Source organism: Leucoraja erinacea, chromosome 13 (assembly GCF_028641065.1).
Source record: "Leucoraja erinacea ecotype New England chromosome 13, Leri_hhj_1, whole genome shotgun sequence".
Taxonomy (NCBI): Eukaryota; Metazoa; Chordata; class Chondrichthyes; order Rajiformes; family Rajidae; genus Leucoraja; species Leucoraja erinaceus.
Genome location: NC_073389.1, coordinates 34904913 through 34917302, shown reverse-complemented (window position 1 = coordinate 34917302; position 12390 = coordinate 34904913). Strand labels below are relative to the sequence as shown.

General features: G+C 44.3%; 1 protein-coding gene across 1 annotated transcript in view; it reads right to left on the bottom strand.

Annotated features, from left to right (window-relative positions):
• LOC129702855 (H(+)/Cl(-) exchange transporter 4) overlaps positions 1–3453 on the bottom strand; it is a 60382-nt gene extending 56929 nt beyond the window's left edge. The window contains exon 1 of the mRNA XM_055644890.1: positions 2345–3453. The gene's annotated coding sequence lies outside the window, so the exon portion shown is untranslated. The remainder of the gene's footprint in view (positions 1–2344) is intronic.
• Positions 3454–12390: the final 8937 nt, after the last annotated feature.

The window sequence follows — 12390 nt, the reverse complement described above, 5'->3', positions numbered from 1 at the left end:
ACTTGCCCTTCCCCATTTCCCAATACTAGATCCAGCGTTGCCCTCTCACACGTGGCGGCCTCCACATACTGCTTGAGAAAACTCACCTGAACACTTTTGAGGAATTGCATCCCATCTAAACCCTTCACAGTAAATTTACAGACTATATTGGGAAAGTTAAAATCCCCTACTACAACAACCTTATTTGACCTGCAGCTGTCTGCAATCTCCCGGCACATTTGTCCTCCTAATTCCCGTTGACTATTCGGGGGTCTGTAGTAAACCCCCAACAAGGTGATCATCCCTTCCTTGTTCCTCAGCTCCACCCATAAAGCCTCACTAGACGAATCGGCCCGAATATCTCCTCTGAACGCAGCAGTGATATCCTCCTTAACCAACAATGCAACCCCCCCCCCCCCCCCCCCTTCTCTTTTTCCTTCACCCCTGTCTCTCCTGAAGTTCCTGTACCCTGGAACATTGAGCTGCCAGTCCTGTCCGTCCCTTAACCAGGTTTCAGTCATGGCTGATCTCTCTCTCCCTCCTAATCCCATTCTCCTGCCTTCTACCAATAACCTCTGACACCCTTCTTAAATGACTAGTCAGTTTCTCCTTAAAATTCCTTCCAAACAATGAACAAGTTCGTCAGAAGGATAAACTTCCAGATACATGTCTTTAGACCTGATGCTTTGCTCCACACACTTACAATATTATCTCTTTCCTACCATTTATGACTTGCACTCATCTGGTAGCACACCTCCTAGATCTTGCCTTCTCAGGCCCAAATCCTTCAAGACATTTCTCACAATTCAAGCCATTACTTATGGTAGAGTTGGTGAAGCACTGTCGACCTTTGTCTCCGCTACATTCACCTTCAATTCTTTGGTGATTTGGTTTACCAATCCATAGCACTTTACCGATTGGATGGCCTTGTTAATTGCTCCCTACCACTAAGTTTCCAACTAGAAAGCAACCGCTGAATAAGGTTCCCTACTTTCCAGCCATTTTCAGAGCAGTATCAAGCAAGTAGGTTGGTCACTGCTGGCTTGGCTGTAGACATCCTATGCAGAAGCTCAAAAACTGAACTTGCAGAAGAGATTAAACCCTGAACCTCCCTTCCTCGCTCCTTTTAAAAACATTTCAATGTAAACATGTTCCATTTAAAGCGTGGAAGCAGTATTTAGCTCATCTCCCCTGTTTCGTACAATATTCAAAGCATTGAGTTCATGTTAACTCCCAGTGCAAACCCATTCGGCAAGTCTAACCCAATCGCTCTCACACACCACTCATTCTCCCCCAATTCTTCTACTACTCCCCTATACACCAGAGACAATTTACAGCAGCCAATTAAGCCACCAGCCAGCACATCCTTGGGATGTAGAAGCAAACGAATGCACCCATGAGGAACACACACATCCACAGGGAGAACGTGCAAACTCCACACAGACAACACCCAAGATCAGGTCCTTGGCAATGCTAGGCAGCAGCGTTACCTACTGCACCACACTCCCAGTAGAGCACTTGTGACATTCAGTCTTCCAATTCCCCTATTACAGACTCTCTTTATTCTCTCCACCCCTCTCTCTTCTTGAAGCCCATTCATTTTCAAACTTCCACCATTCCTGCTGAAAGGTCATCCACCCGTAACACTGACTCAGTTCCTCTCTCCGCAGATGCTGCTTGACCTTCCCAATTCGCCAGTAGTTTCTAATGTTTATATCATATATATTAGTTGGGATTTCCTTCCCCACCCCCTCCACAAGCACACAGGAAACTGATCTTCATTTACTGCCACCCCCAGTAAGCACCTTTCCACTGCATCAATGAACAGCTTTGTTGAATATCTTGTTTTAATTTCTCGCTGCTTGTGCAGTGACAACTCATACTCTCATTATGTCAGAAAATAATAACTGGTCAGAACACATAAATTAACTGTTGAGGAATCATATATTAATTAGTCAGAAATCATATATGCACTTGTCACAACGCTTAAACGGAGGTACGAGGAATGGAAGGAAGGGGGGGGGGGGGGGGGGGGGGGAGATAGTAATCACACAATACCCTTGAGAACCTGCAGTCTCCTGCTGTCTTTCCTGTCCAGTATCCCTTCACTGCAATCAGCCATCTGCTGCCACACAGTGCGGCCTCTCGCAGAGGACATTCACTGTGGCGCATTATAACCGCTTGCTCTTAGCTAAATCTCCTTACATATGCAAATCGCTGGTGTTCCAGCTCCATTTCATTCCATCACCACTCAATAGACTAGTGAGTGGTATCGCATAAGCAGTCTCTATCAGCATTCATTATCTGTTCAACTGGCGGCTGTGGCATAGAACCGCCCCGGCCTGTGCCACACATCTCTTCCTACCTGTTCTCTTGCACAATCTACTGCAGACTGACAGCCTCTGCTGCCATCCTTTCCAGGGAACAGCTGAGAAAAGCAGTGATGTCACCAACAGGAAAGAGTAATGGTCACATGACTAGGTGCTAGGATGTCAGATCCAGGAATAGGACTGGATATTGTGTTCAAGGGATTTTGTCAGACTGCCACACTACAACTCCCATTTCTAAAATAAAGGCTGAGAGAAAAAAAAAACATTGTGTAAAGATGAAAATGACTTTAAAAAAAACAAGTTGGGAAACATCTCTTTCCAGCCATCAGCCTGTGCTAAAGTTAAATTAGTTGATAATTAATATCAAATTACTCTGAAGAAGTGTCTCAATCCGAAACGTCACCCATTCCTTCTCTCAGAGATGCTGCCTGTCCCGCTGAGTTACTCCATCATTTTGTGTCTATCTTAGTTAATAATTAATTAGGATTGATAAATGTCCATATCATAATTATACTTCATGGAAACAGGCCTTTCGGTCCAACTCATTCATGCCAACCAAATTGCTTAACTGAGTTAGTCCCACCTGCCTGTGCCTGGCCCAAATCCCTCCAAATCTTTTGTCTCCATATGCCTGCCTAAATATCTTTTAAATGCTGTTATTGTACCGGCTTCTACTACTTCGTCTGGCAATGATGTTCCATGTATGCACCACCCTCGTGTAAAAAAATTTACTCTCAGGTGCCTATTAAAACTTTCCCTCCCACCTTAAACCCATGCCCTCTGGTTCTGGATTCTCCAAACTTGGGGGAAACTGTGGTTATCCACCTTCTATATGCCACTAATAATTTTAATATACCTCCTTAAGGTCACCCCTCAACTTCCTACCTTCCAGGGGAAAAAGACCCAGTATATCCAGCCTCGCCTTGTAGCTCCAGCCTTGCAGAATGATAATAGCCCAAAACAAGTTTTTTTGTTTAGTTCTGTACTGTGGAACAAAGAAAAAAATTCAAGAACTTCACCCAAACACAGATTACCCAAACTAAAGAAGTGTTAAAAATTGAAAACAATCGTAACTACATGATCAGGTCAGGTTAGCTAGCCAGAACATGGATCACAGTTTTGTGGCTTGTGTTGTACCGGGCAATCGGACCCCGGGACGGTGCGTCGAACCTCTGCGTCGTTGTAGCTCCCATCTCGGCCTCTCCCGAAGCTGCGAGCTCTCGATATAAAGTCCGCAGGCCGCAGTTGGAGTGATCCCGAGGCAAGGGATCAGCTCAGATGTTAAGTCCGCGCCCGCGGTGGGGCTCAAAGTCAGTCCGAGAAGACCTCCAGCTCCACGTTGTTAGGCAGCAGAGCAACCGGAGATGCAATCCGGAAAACAATCGAATCTCTGGCAAGGCAAGAAACTTGTTTTAGCTTTGCCAAGGATCACCTGGTTACCAGTATGCAAAGGTTTCCCCATCCTGAAAGAGGTTGCATGCAACTTCATGTGTCCTACTCCCAATCAGACTCCACTGTGCCACAGTCTAATCAAACACAAATTCATTCTATTCTCACGTTCTAGACATCTGCTACTTGCAGTGCCCTCCGTTATGTTTGAGACAAAGACCCATCATTTATTTATTTGTCTCTGTGCTCCACAATTTGAGATCTGTAATAGAAAAAATTACATGTGGTTAAAGTGCACATTGTCAGATTTTATTAAAGGCCATTTTGGTTTCACCATGTAGAAATTAAAGCTGTGTTTAGACAGTCCCCCACATTTCAGAGCGTCATAATGTTTGGGACACATGGCTTCACAGGTGTTTGTAATTGCTCAGGTGTGTTTAATTGCAGGTATAAGAGAGCTCTTAGCACCTAGTCTTTCATCCAGTCTTTCCATCCCCTTTGGAAACTTTTATTGCTCTTTATCAACATGAGGACAAAAGTTGTGGCAATGAAAGTCAAAGAAGCCATTATGAGACAAAGAAACAAGAATAAAACTGTTAGAGACAACAGTCAGGCTTACTGTTTGGAACATCATTAAGAAGAACATCATCAATCAACTGGTACACAAAAATGCTGGAGAAATGCAGCTGGTGCAGCAGCATCTATGGAGCGAAGGAAATAGGCAACATTTTGGGCCAAAACCCTTCTTGCCCACTCTAACATATCAAGAGTGATGAGGTGAGAAGGAACTGTCCAAGATCCAAAGCATACCACTTCATCTATGAAACACGGTGGTGGGGGTGTTATGGCCTGGGCATGTATGGCTGCTGAAGGTACTGGCTCACTTATCTTCATTGATGATACAACTGCTGCTGATGGTAGTAGCATAATGGATTCTGAAGTGTATAGACATATCCTATCTGTTCAAGTTCAAACAAATACCTCAAAACTCATTGGCCGGTGGTTCATTCTACAGCAAGACAATGATCCCAAACATACTGTCAATTACCCGATCCGAACCCAATTGAGCATGACTTTTATATGCTGAAGAGAAAACTGAAGGGGACTAGCCCCCAAAACAAGCATAAGCTAAAGATGGCTGCAATACAGGCCTGGCAGAGCATCACCAGAGAAGTCACCCAGCAACTGGTGATGTCCATGAATCGCAGACTTCAAGCAGTCATTGCATACAAAGGGTATGCAACAAAATACTAAACATGACTACTTTCAATTACATGACATTGCTGTGTCCCATACATTATGGTGCCATGAAATGGGGGGAACTATGTATAAACACGGCTGTAATTTCTACATGGTGAATCCAAAATGTATAAAAATGGCCTTTATTAAAATCTGACAATGTGCACTTTAACCACATGTGATTTTTTTTCTATTACAAATCTCACATTGTGGAGTACAGAGGCAAATAAATAAATGATGGGTCTTTGGCCCAAACATTATGGAGGGCACTGTTTAACATAATTCATTGATTCAGTGGTCCAGGCTGGTTCAAGAGGAAATGACAAGTTAATCAATTCATGTGGGTTTTAAAGGCAGAAAAGGATGGGAAGTTTCCTTCCCAGAACAAAATGAGTGAATTAGTTGCTATTTTCTGGCAGCCCAACAGCATTGTGGTCATTTACTGATACCAGGTTCTGATTACCGATTTTGGTTTAGAAAAGCTGAAGGTCCTGGTGGGATTTGAATTCCCGTTCATCAAAATTAATAGTTTGGAGTAGGGTAACTGAACTTTTTCACAACACTGGGATTGTCTGGCTTTGCCGCATGTAATTTGTCCCGACTGTTGACCCCTGCTAACTGGTCACATGGGGACCAGAGAATAATAAATGTTAGCAGTGCAGTAAACTGTCGTTATAATGAACCGTTGGGGGGGAAATCATGTCCATTATTCACGACTGTCCTCAATAATCAAGTAAAGGATTATCAATGTACCAGTAGTAGAAACAAATAACTGCAGATGCTAGTTAATATACAAAAAGACACAAAGGACTGTAGCAATTCAGCAGGTTAGGCAGCATCTCTGGAAAACATGGATAGGTGACATTTCAAGTTGGGATCCTCTTTAGACTCAGTTGGTCTGGAACTGGGGCTAGAATCGAGACGAGTTGAGGGCCCCAGGCTGCTGTCGGTCAGGGAAGAGGTGAGGATCAGCAGAGTCATTGATCGCTGCCCTATGGGCAGCTGGAGTGCAGGTCAGGGTCGGCAGTGGTGGTGGCAGGCGTGGCCTGGGAAGCTGCGTGGGCCGACGGTGGCGGTAGTCCAGACTGGAATGCGATGCAGGTCGGAGCTGACGTCGGCCTGGATACATGTGACAATAAAGTACCATCATTCAGAGGCTGGTGGAGACTCACTCTTTAATGAAAAGAAAGTTGAAGAGTAAAAAAGGTGGATCAATGGGTTTAAATATGAAATTCACGCAGAGAGTTAAGCCGTTAGGATCAATATTTACACAACTTCGGTTTGGCTTCAGTTGACAGTGGAAAATACATTTTGGAAACACTTTATAAAATAACATGAGATTCAATGCGTATATATCACAGATTAAACAGGACATTGGCAGAGATGTACAGTTTATATTAATATTCCAAGATACTACTTTTGTTTGATGAGAGAAATCAAAGGGAAATACTAACAGATAGAGCATGGATTTAGAGTGAGTTGGCATTTCTCACTATACAGTCCGGACTGATTGCATCCTAGATTGAGGAGGGAATCCAAGATGGAAATTGCAGAATATCTGGCTACATTTTCCAATCCTCCTTGGACACGAGGACAGTGTCCCCAGTTCACTAAACTCAGAAATAACTGCATGCAAATATAGGCCAGTCAGCCTAACATAGGAGGTGAGCCATTTTGGAGATAATTACATGGGACACCATTTGCGAAACATTTGTGTTCATTGTATTACTGGCATCAAACTTCATAAAGATATTTCATTGGATGTGGAGTAGAAGGTGAGGACATGGGGTACCCTATCCTTGCTCTGAGTGGAAGGATGAGAGCAGTGATGCAGGAGAAACCTGTTTCTTGGTCATTGTTGCTTTGCCAAGGGGCCTTTTGAAATAGAAGGACAATGGAAGGAAATCACAAACTAGAGAAAGGAGCATCAACTTCTGCAATCGTGACAAGAAGCCACAGACAATCCCAGAAGTGCAGTGATGTGTTGCAAGATCCACAATCTGATGATTTTGAGTGAACCAGTCACAAACAGTTTTGCCAATTGCTGAGATGCCAAAATGGCAGCAGAAAACAATGGTCAGGAGTACGAGGAAGTCTCCTTCCAACCACCAGCCCGGCAGGGTAGAGAATATTCTTCCACCGCCAGATGCCCCTTACCGGGGCAAAACAATGTGAAAACCTGTCTTCAAATTACTACCTCATGTTGTTGTTTGCCTTAACAAGCCTTTTTCCGCAATGGTAATTACTTTTGAGTTCAATCTAAACAAGTTGATAGAGAACAATTGGTCTGATGGGTTGACCACCACAGAATCAATTGGACCACACCACCAGCAGCATGGCAGCAAAGGGACAAGGGGAGGGGAGGGGGAATCTGAATTAGCGGAAGATGCAAGGATATGGAAGAGCAAGCACCAGCTTCAAACTACAGAAAAGTCATCAAGGAGCGTAGAGATGAGGAGCTCTTTCATGTGTTATAAACCTACGATTTTCTTTTTAGAGGAAATACATGCTCGTAAAATAAAAGCATCCATTGTCTACGTCTTTTCTGATTAATCTTTGGAATTCTAATTCAATTATTTTCAAATCCTCCCCATACAAGCAGCTATTGTTCACTTGTTAGACTTGATGATGGGTTTACAGCCTTTGGGAATATTAGAAATGTTCTTGGCTTCATTTGCCAGCCATGCATTATAATTATATTGGATAGTATCAGAAACATGAGCCTTATCCAGTTTGCCCAGCCTCAACCCAATGCTGTTGAGATCAATTATAAAATCCTGATTGCCAACTCATGTGCTGCTCTGATCTGGAGGAGGTCAAAGTTATTGGAGCTTTTGGCAAGAATGGAGTGACAGGATATGGGTCAGAGAATAAAGAAAGTTCAGAGCGTTCAAGCAAACAACATGCGTGTGCTTAAAGAAAAAACAAAATATCAGGAAGATAGAACACAAGGTAAACAGAAATATAACAATAAATTTGAGTTTTATATGCTGGTACGAACAGATTAGGCTATTGTGCTGAAAATCGCTGTAATTCTGTTATCTTTTCCAAACTCTAAGATTAATAATCTATTTTAGTTGAGTAAGAATATCAAAAGATATAGAGTAGTGGGGATAAAGAGATCTGAACACAGACCAACTGATTCAATTGAATCACCTACTCGTGTCACTACTCCCATCTGTTCACCATGATCTCCCGGGATGCACCCGCAGAGCCGAACAACAACAGACCAGGCGGGTCGCCGTGAACATAGCCCTAGTGGGCTGCCAGCGGCCGCAGGCCTAGTTTGCCGCTGCAAGGAAGGACCCAGTGAGCCACTGCCTCAGAAGCCACCAAGCTCAGCCCTGGAGACCGGAGAGTCGATGAGGAGGGATCCGATCCGCTGGCATCGACAGACGTGACGAGCGGGCAAATAATAGAGGGACCAGGCTATTGGCTCCAGTGCCTTCAAGGTCGGCTGCCGGAGGTGCCCCTGGGACACAGAGGTGGTCAGGTGAGGAGCACACACGCACACGCACACGCACACACACACACCAATACTCATTTAAATCTTTCCCACCCATCAATACATCCAATTAGTTCAAATGGCAATTGCACCCGCATCAGACAGCTTTAACAAATTCTACGTGAATACCTTCAGGAATACTTGCAAGTCAAAACACAATTGGTGACACATTGTGTTAATACGATGTTAATGCAGACATTTAACAAGAGCTTAACAGTGAGACCCCCATTGTCTTGTGGAAAGCAGAGATTTTAATAGATTTTTTTCTCCAAATTTCAAAATCCGGATTACAAAATATGGGGGGATTGTCCTCCACCTCTCAAAACATGGGGGTGGAGGGGGTGTGTGTGTGTGCCGTCTCCCCCCTCCCCTGGGATTTCCACCCATGGAGCCAGTCAAGGGCAACGGAGGAGGCCCTGCAGCAGCCTGGGGCTTACTTGAATCACGGGCTCTCCAGTACATCCAGCATGTTAACCGGAATTTGGAGTTTAGCCTTTTTCTTTTTAAATGGCATCAAAATATGGTGACTTGTGCAAGAACACTGTGTGGTACATACATGACAATAAAGAACCATTGAACCATTGAAGAAGCATGAGTTCTGTTTGAAACATGGAGTTCTGTTTGAAGCAAAATAGTAAGATTAAACGAGAACTTACCAGTTTGAAGTTTGATCTGTATTTTATGAGGAGTTACGATGAGGGATTTCGTGAAGAACCCCGCTTCCACGCATGCGTGTCATTCTTCAAAGCAGCGGTGTGAGGTCACAGGAACCTATAATGATCTAACATAGTAAGATTATCAAAGAGATACCAGTGTTTGATATGATCATAAGAGGGTGGGAGCGGAGGGCACGAAATCCCTCATCGTAACTCCTCATAAAATACAGATCAAACTTCAAACTGGTAAGTTCTCGTTTAATCTTACTATTTTACTTCGGAGTCACGTGAGTGACTTCGTGAAGATTTCAAAGCTCTGTGATCTCATGCCGTGGAACGAGTCCATGCTTCACAACTGCCTTGGGTATTGGGAGAGAGCATCATTAGTAATTTTAAAACACAATTATACAAAGAGTTGTGTGGTATAATGAAAAAATTATATAACATTTTTTAAGATTTGAGAATCATAGCCCTGTAACCTTTCGGGCAATTATTTTGTTGGACATAAAATGTTTTCTTAATACAAATGATGGCTTCAAAAAATAACTGTTTTATTATAAACCCTTTGGAAAACTCTTGTTTGAATGACCATCCCGTCATTCTGAGGATTTGGTCTGTGGGTACCTGTACAATTTTTGCTGCGGATGTTGCTGCAGCCCTGGTGGAATGAGAGTTAAAACATTAGTGTCATTTTTAGGACCTATTTGAGCCACCTTAATATAGTTTGAGTCGTAACCCTTTCATGCGGTTTCTTGTAAGAGATAAACAACTCCATTTCCTGACCTCGAATGTTCTTAGTATATTCTATGTATTGTTAGATGTGTCTTGCTATACACAGTCGTTTGCCATATGGGTGTACCATAAATTCAAACACTTGACCCAAGGAAACCGATCTGTTTTCTTTTATTAAATCCTGTATGACAACACCAGTTTCTCGGTGAGATGATCAGGGAGTCCAGGCGCAGTTTGCTTAATGGCTGGACTTGTTGTGCGGTAAATAACACCATGAGCATAACCATCTTCCTGGTCTGTTACTGAAGTGACAACGCTGTTATGAGCTACAAGCTCCTCAGCATATTGAGAAACGACACCCACGTCCCAGATTTCGGAGTACCTGGTTTTCTTACCAGGGGTGCGTTCCCACCTTGTGCCGCTCCGTTCCTTGTGATAGGTAATTGGAGAGTGCACTTGTGGCACTATTGATGGCACTGTAGCTCCATCGATTATCATAATGGAGGCTTGTTAAAATTCCAATACGGCCAGAAAGTTCTTGGCCTTTGGTCGAGGTTGTTGTCCAAGCAGTATATGCCCCATTTCTTGATGTGTCCAAGGTACTGCTTCCGTGTTGACAGTCTTAGTGCAGATGAGATGAGATTCATCGCCCTGTCTGACAGCCGAAAGCCGTGTAGTGGGTCTTTTAGACTCTACAAATCAATAAATCCATAGTCTTATGGCATGGATGACTGCCTCCAGTCACTGGATAAATCCATAATTTTTTTTTTTTTTTTTTTTTTTTTTTTTTTTTTCTCTATGTTCATTAGGGAACATGGTTGTAACACCATCCCCTGTATGACCGAATACCATGATTTTGAAGGTCAGTCGGGTACTCTGAGAATTCCAGATGCCGAGTGTAGTTGAATTTTCCCTAGTACCCCATTGATGGGGCCGAACGGGGGAAATACATCACCCTATGGCTTTGTTTACATAACAATGCGAAGCTAGTTTTAGAATTGTTTGGTTTAGGTAAGGACAAAATGCCCTTCTGGTGTATGTTGTACTGTGGTTATTGGGATGAGTCAATCCTATCAGATAACCCTGAATACTGCTGAGATTATATGAATCTGTAGCGATTATATACCATACATAACTGTAGCGTTGCAACCTCCCCTACCATCGTAGGTCCCTATTTTAACAGAAGAAAAAACCCCACCCACCTACCTCCATGGTTACCGGTGGTTGAGTTATTTCCTTGGTTTTTTGAAAAGGAGGTTCTGGTTTGATATCTCTTGTTCGGAGTTATGTGGGAGGTTGAGTCTTCCGCATCTTCCAGGGTAATATTGATTTCTGGCACTGCCACTGGTATGAGCCACATTTTTTATGGCCTTGCCTGTGTGGCTGGTATCATGCTCCAAAATAGGCCCTTGCGCTGGCCTTGATGAGCCCCAGTGTCTTGGCTTTGTCCACACACGGTTCTTTATTTGCAAATGGTAGCATATTTTGGGGTCCCAGTGCTGGCTGAATGGCCGCCTTCCACGTGTAGTTCAGGTCATATTGCATATTACTAAACAGAGCTGGTGCGTCTTGATGGTCTTTTGGTTACCTACGTTTAGTCCAGGGTGCGGGTGTATGCTATGATGATGCCTTCCGTCAATCCCTTTACCAAATGCATTGGTTTACACTGGGCACCTGTAATGCCTCACCGTTGCCAGGTGGCAGATGTCTGGCGAGTGTCTGTAAATTTTCCTTGTTGGCGTTTGTGGCCAGACATATAGTAATACTATTGCCATCCTGGATCCAAGTCTACCCATGTTTGACTTGGTTAAAGTAATCAGCCACCATGTCCAGCAGAGTCCCTGCTGTGTTAGGATCATGGGATGCTGTATTACCAGGCTCTGGCCCATCAGGGTCCTGCCTACTCTTTTTTAGAGTTAGAGATCTCTAGGGTCCCGCACGGGGTACCCATGTGGGGCTTAACTGCTGCCCACTTGTCTTTTGTTCTGCGGACTCCTCTTGCAAGTCAACCCAGAACTGACCCACAGTGCTCCCCTCTGATGGGGTAGAAGCATTGTGCAGCCCTCAAAGAGGTACTGCTGTGGGTTTATCACGTTGGAGCAAGGCTCCATACACCGCTTCTTCCCGCTCCAGCCCTCTCGGGCGCTGGTTGCCGGCGGTTTTATGCAAAGTCGGACCCCCTGAGTCCACTACCTTGCTTGATTTGTGTCTAGCCTTACCGCTCGGCCGCCTGGATCTGGCCGGTGCGGGGCCGACATCGGGCACAGCTGATCCCACTATGGATGATCCAAGTGCCGCTGGCTGCTGCTGGCTGCCCGTTGTTCCACGGTCCTCCTTCTCCAGCTTTGTCCTTCCTTCCGTGGAGTGGATATGGCCGGTGTGGAGGATAACTGGCACAGCTGATTCCATCTATTTCTTTAACCCGGCTTCAACGCTCTCAGCGCTCCTGGCTGCTCCTTTATCTTAGACCCCTGGGACCGACCCCCGTACTGACGGTACTGGCCCCTAGTGGTCGTTGCAGCCGGTCAACCCCACTCTAATGCCCTCAATTCTGGGCACT